Source organism: Anneissia japonica, unplaced genomic scaffold, assembly GCF_011630105.1.
Source record: "Anneissia japonica isolate Jap-2015-1 unplaced genomic scaffold, ASM1163010v1 scaffold1801_len212617_cov180, whole genome shotgun sequence".
Lineage (NCBI taxonomy): Eukaryota > Metazoa > Echinodermata > Crinoidea > Comatulida > Comatulidae > Anneissia > Anneissia japonica.
The window spans coordinates 149,791-156,561 of NW_022753486.1; positions in this window are offsets into that span (position 1 = coordinate 149,791).

Consider the following 6,771-nt stretch of genomic DNA (forward strand, 5'->3'; position numbering starts at 1 on the left):
CAGGGTTCGTACGGGTTTTGGAAAGTCATGAAAAGTTATGGAAATTTGTTTAGGTAATTTCCAGGACCTTAAAAGTTATGGAAAAATTATTTGGTTATGGAAAAGTTATGGAAATATGTAGAATGTGACAAATAAAATAAATAGTATGTCAAACATTTGTGTTGAGTTTTATTTTTAAAAAAACAAATCATTTTCTCAGAATTTAGGACGATTTCCGACCGACTGTCAATTTCCTTTGTGCGCCGCGGCACACTGTAGTCTGTACTGATTTTTATTAATAAACTGTGCTGGTTGATGAACCTTGGCTTTGCTGCGCATGTGCAATTGTAGTTGGAAAAAAATTAGCAAACAAAAACTAATGCAGGAGTGCTTGGTGTGACGACGAACGAAGCGCGTTGTGTAACACGCGGTTGGATGATGAAAGTCGGCGGCTGATGGTTGAAAAGTATCGAATATGCCTGGAAAGTGTGGTTTTAACGATTTATGGCTTCGGAAAGAACATTACAAAGGTTGGCTTGCAAATTCGGGAACAAACGATCGTCATACAGCACGATGTATGTTATGTTCGAAAACCTTCGATATTGGCAACATGGGAGAAGCCGCTGTTGTTAGCCATATGAAAGGGAAGAAGCATCATAATTTAGTGTCTACTGGAAGCTATTAAATTATATAATTAATTTGAATTGGAATAACCAAATATTAAACAGGCTAGCTAGGGGCCTAAGTCAGGCCTAGAGAGGTAGCCTAGGCTAGGCTCAAACATGCTAGGCCTTGCCGGCACCGACGTCCCGCCGACTGACTGCAGTGCTTCTCCTAAGATTACTCTAAGCTTAGCTTAAGCCTACTAGTACTAGACCTAGCCCTAGGTTTACCAATCCAACAAAACAAAGGCCACCTTTTTTTTAATTGTGTTTTTGGATGTGGATTCCTAACTGGTAGGCCTAGGTAATGCTTCTTTATTTATATTTTTTGTATCATTGTACATCACATTATAATAATATTATTAATTATTATTATATAAAAAATAAATAATAGTTTCCATCATGGCATTTTCTGAAAAGCCATGTCACACGGCGAAGCCCTGGCGAATTTTTTCATTTTTTTCTACCTTCAACATGTAATGCAATATGTAAGCTATATATTATCTCATAAATACTTTTGTACAAACTGTTTCTTATGCAACAACTCATCCCCAATGCATTGATAAGCAATATTTATTCAAAATAACAGTTATTGATTACTCTAAACTTGAAATTTTTGTATATTGTATATAATATATTTAATCACATTTTGATGTTTTTTTCAGTAAATAGAACATACTGTATCTATTTAGACTGGACAAATCTGTATCTCCAACAACATGCAATGCAATATTAGCAATCTCATAATTGCTGTTCAATTTCAAATATGTTCCTTCTCAACTCATCAGTAACACTTTACTGTAAATTACAAGTAGTAACAGTTATTAATAAATTTTAATTTTGTGTCTATTATATAGATTGTATTTAGTCATTTTGATGTTTTTTACTAAATAGAACCTATTTATGCTGGACAAATCTGCAACATCCACAGAGCAATATATTCAATATTAATTCATAGTTACTCTAATAACTATTCTACAGTTAAAGTTTCTTTATTATATAGTTGGATTTGTTTAGACTAGACAAGTCTGTTCTGCAATTACTCATCCACAACGCAGTATATAAGCAATATTATTTCAAAATATCAGTTATTAAAGATTTTTATATAATTTGTTTTTTTTTGTTTCACTAAATAGAACACTCATTTAAAGAATAAAAGAAAAAGTTGCCTTGTAAAAAATGTTCCGTGTCATTATTTTTGTGTGAAATGGTTTTGGAAATTCAACATTTTGGCTCTGGAAAACTCTTGGAAAAGTTTTGGAATTTTCCCAAGTTCAAAGTGTATGAACCCTGATATATATATATATATATACATACACACACATATACAGTATACACCCTCACATAGGTGTATGTAATACCTAAGGAAGTGTAATGTGTAGTGTGTGTGGAAGTTTGCAGGGATGAGACGAGTCGCCATATGTTGGTTATTTAACCTTTCCTGAGTTTGGGGAAAATGGGAAGAAACCAAACATGATATGATGAGATGAAAATCAGGTGAAAACGAGGCTGATCACTTTCTTTACTAGCTTGGTAGCAATTTTCTAACCAATTAATTAATATTCATGATCAGTCTGTCAATTTTGGCGAGCAGCTGATCAAAGAGTATAACAAAACATGACAACATACAATTTTTACTATGTCGACTTGTCAAGATAATCTATCTCGCCATGACAACATACAGTTTTTACTATGTCGACTTGTCAAGATAATCTATTTCGCCATGACAACATAACAATTTTTACTATGACGATTTGTCAAGATACCGGTAATCTATCTCGCCATGACAACATACAATATGTATTACGTCGACTTGTCAATATAATCTATCTCGCCATGTCGACATGATATGTATATTATGTCGACTTGACAACATAAATTATCTTGACAAGTCGTCAAGTCGAATGGCACTTATAGAGCAGGAGCCCAGGGGTGTCAGCATAGCTGGAAAGTTAACAAATGTGTGTGTATATAGTAATGTTCTATGTGCCTGTCTATGTAGGAGAATTGGCATCTGCCGGTCCCATTGTGGTGGGTGTGGTCAGGAGGGGCATAAAAAGGGCCCCAAAAATTGAGCTAGATCAACTTGTGAATTAACCTAATGAAACCTATCAGAATATATTCGGCATAGTTCAAGATAACATGAATGGTCAATGCCAGACCTTTCCAATGGTAGGGGTGGGTGCCAGACGCAAAAAACCGGTACCCCAAAATTAAGCTAGATCAGCTTGTGAGTTAACCCGATGAAACCTACTGGAAAATGTTGGGCATAGTACCAGGTATCAGGAATGGTCACCGCCAGACATTTTTAATGTTAGGGTATACCTGCCAGACACCCCTAAATACCCCGCCCAAAAATTGACCTAGATCAGCTTGTGAGTTAACCCGATAAAACCTATTAGAAAATGTTCGGCATAGTATCAGGTATCAGAAATGGCCACTGCAAGACATTTTTAATGGTGGGGTGTACCTGCCAGACACCCCCTTATAGCCCGCCCCCGAAAATTGACCTAGATCAGCTTGTGAGTTAACCCGATAAAGCCTACTGGAAAGTGTTCGGCATAGTACCAGGTATCATGATTGGCCACTGCTAGACATTTTTAGTGGTGGGGTGTACTCGCCAGACACCCCCTTATACCCTGCCCCCCCCCCAAAAAAAATAACATATCAGCTGTGAGTTAACACGATCAAACACATTGCAAAAAATGGGCATAGCACCAGGTAGCATAGCACCAGGTATCACGAATGGCCACTGCCAGACATTTTTGAGTGTGGTGTATCTACCAGACACCCCCTTAGGCCCCGCCTCTTACCAACCCAAAAAAAAAGAAAAAAACAATTTATCAAGATTATCTAGTGAGTTCACCTGATGAATGTTGCATGACATGACACGTTACATGTAACATGAGTGACCACAATGACAATCAAACATTTGTGGCTGAGTTAAACCGAGGAAACATATTGTTTAGCATAGTACCAGTGGCCACTGCCGAACATTTATAGTGGTGGGGTGTACCCACCAGACATCTCCTTATTTCCCACCACCAAAATTGACCTAGATTAGGTAATGAGTTAACCTGATGAAACTTACTGTGTAAGATGTTCATTGTAGTCCAAGTTATTATGAATGGCCACCGCCAGACAATTCTGATGGTGGGGTGTGTCTGCCAGACACCCCTTATTCCCCGCCCCAAAAATTGACCTAGATTATCTAGTAAGTTAATGTGGTGAAAGTAACTGTGAAATGTTCGGCATTGTGGGGGGCAAAGTGATAGAAAACCTCTAGTCGTTTACGGCCCGACACTGATCACCTGTAAAAAGTAGTATTAAAACTGAGCACTGCATGAAGGTTTTGGAAGCACACTTGAAACATCAAAAGGTAGTTTTCGTCCCTCTGTGTTAAATCGAAAATTTACTTTGGCCCTCCAATTGATTTTTATGCCCACCCCTACTCTAAATAATATGAGTGGATTTTAAGGATAGAAGTATGGGGTTAATAAGGGCGGGTGGAGAGCCATGAAATTAGGTTTAGACTGGATGGAAAACTTCAAGGCTGGGTGACTCCACCTCCTCTCCCTCCCCCATAACTAAATCCCTGAATTTGCAAAATGTAGGCCTATCATACAATACTATATAATCTTTTATTATTTTTAGTAGTCAATATTACAACAGTTTAACAATGAGATTCTATACAGGATTCAAAGTTTATGAATGCCCATCCAATATTCAATACGAATAGATTTCCAGTACAAATAAAAATTGTAATGGAACTGAGTTTAGTTTACAGGAGTTGGTGCTTCGAGTTATTCCATTCGTAGAAGCCTTTTGATAAAGAAAGTGTTCCTTTTTAGGAAGAGTTGCCTAGGTTAAAACTCACTCGGACTATATGAAATTAATTATAAGCTTAAATTGTTAATCTTAATATAAGGAATACTACAGTATTGACAGTAGTCAATATTACAACAGTTTAACAATGAGATTCTATACAGGATTGAAATTTATGAATGCCCAATATTCAATACGAGTAGATTTCCAGTACAAATAAAAATTGTAATGGAACTGGGTTTAGTTTACAGGAGTTGGTGCTTCGAGTTATTCCATTCGTAGAAGCCTTTTAATAAAGAAAGTGTTCCTTTTTAGGAAGAGTTGCCTAGGTTAAAACTCACTCGGACTATATGAAATTAATTATAAGCTTGAATTGTTAATCTTAATGTAAGGAATACTACAGTAACTTCACATTTAATTTTAATTACAAGTTGAATTATATAAAATTCAATTAAATATCGTAAGTATATAGTTTGCCTATTTGCCTAATTTGCTTTAGAAAAATCTAAAAACTTTTTTTATTACAAGAATGTTAAACTTGCCTTATTTGCTCACTTGGTAGTGCTTTAGATAAATTTTGAATTGGTGCTATGTATATTTGTTATGTACAATTATTAGTAGTGATTAAAAACCAAATTTTGTGATGATTTACCATCCATAATCGCGCACAGTTGAATATATCGTAGCACCATTCTTTTAGGTCTCTTAACATTCTTGAAGACATTTTTTAGTTCATAATATCCATTAAAATATCGTAAAGAAAAATTTTACACTAACACGAATCTACAAAATTTTGTACGAGGACTAGTCACAATACAAAAGCAACACAAGTGAGAATTCTTTGTTAGTACAGTAAAGTGGAAGGAGCAGAGTAATATTCAGTATTTAGGTAAGTAGAACGTACCACTTCAGTGAGTACGGCTGATACATAGGTGTATGTTCACTAAATATAACGGAATAATATATATAAAGTGACCATGTTACCGGTACTAAAATAAGTCAACACATGACAAAAAATAAGGTATGTCTACATCTTTCACATATTTAACAAGGACTGTACAATCCAATTTTGGACTATCTTGCTGGTATCTTACAAAAAAAGAAATTAAATGAAAAATAAAATAGGATACTCCTTGTCCCCCAAAAATTGATCTAGATTATCTAGTGAGTTAACCTGATGAAAGTTACTGTAAAATGTTCGGTATTGTCCCAGGTATCATAAATGGCCGCTGCCAGACATTTTTGATTGTAGGATGTACCCGCCACACATCGCCTTAATACCCCTCCCCTTTTATACCATTCCCCCTCAATAGAGCTAGGTTATCTCATGAGTTACTGTAACCCTCTAATACCCCAATACATACAGTATAGTCAGTTTTCCAATATAGGGTGTAACTTTGAATTTTGAGTAAGTTAATTGCTTTATTTTTCTTACGCTGAAAGTATAGTCATATAATGAACTCAAAAAATGTCTTCAAAAACGTTAAGGCACCTAAAAGAATGGTGCTACGATATATTCAACTGTTCACGAGTGTGGATGGTAAATCATCACGAACTTTGGTCTTTAATCAAATTAGTAATATGATACATACCTGTACATACCAAATAGCACCAATTCAAAATTTATCTATTAAGCACTACCAAATGAGCAAATAAGGCAAGTTTAACATTCCTGTAATAAATAAGTTTTTAGATTTTTCTATACCAAATTAGGCAAACTATAATACTTACGATATTTAATTTGAATTTTATATAATTCAACTTTTAATTAAAATTAAACGTGAAGTTACTGTAGTATTCCTTACAATATGATTAACAATTCAAGCTTATAATTACTTTCATATAGCTCGAGTGAATTTTAACTTAGGCAACCCTTCCTAAAAAGGTACACTTTCTTCATCAAAAGGCTTCTACGAATGGAATAACTTGTTCGTTGAAGCACGAATTCTTAAACCCAGTACCATTACGATTTTTAATTGTAGGGATATCTACTCTACTGAATATTGGGCATTTATAAATTTTAAATCCTGTATAGAATCTCATTGTTAAACTGTTGTAATATTGACTACTAAAAATAATAAAAGATTATATAGTATTAGTATTTGAAGTTTTCCATCCAGTCTGAAGCTAATTTCATGGCTCTCCACCCACCCTTATTAACCCACACTTCCATCCTTGCAGTATAATAGACTCTTATTTAGAGTAGGGGTGGGCATAAAAATCAACCGAAGGGCCAAAGTGAATTTTCGATTTAACACAGAGGGCCGAAACCTAGCTTTGATGTTTCAAGTGTGCTTCCAAAAAC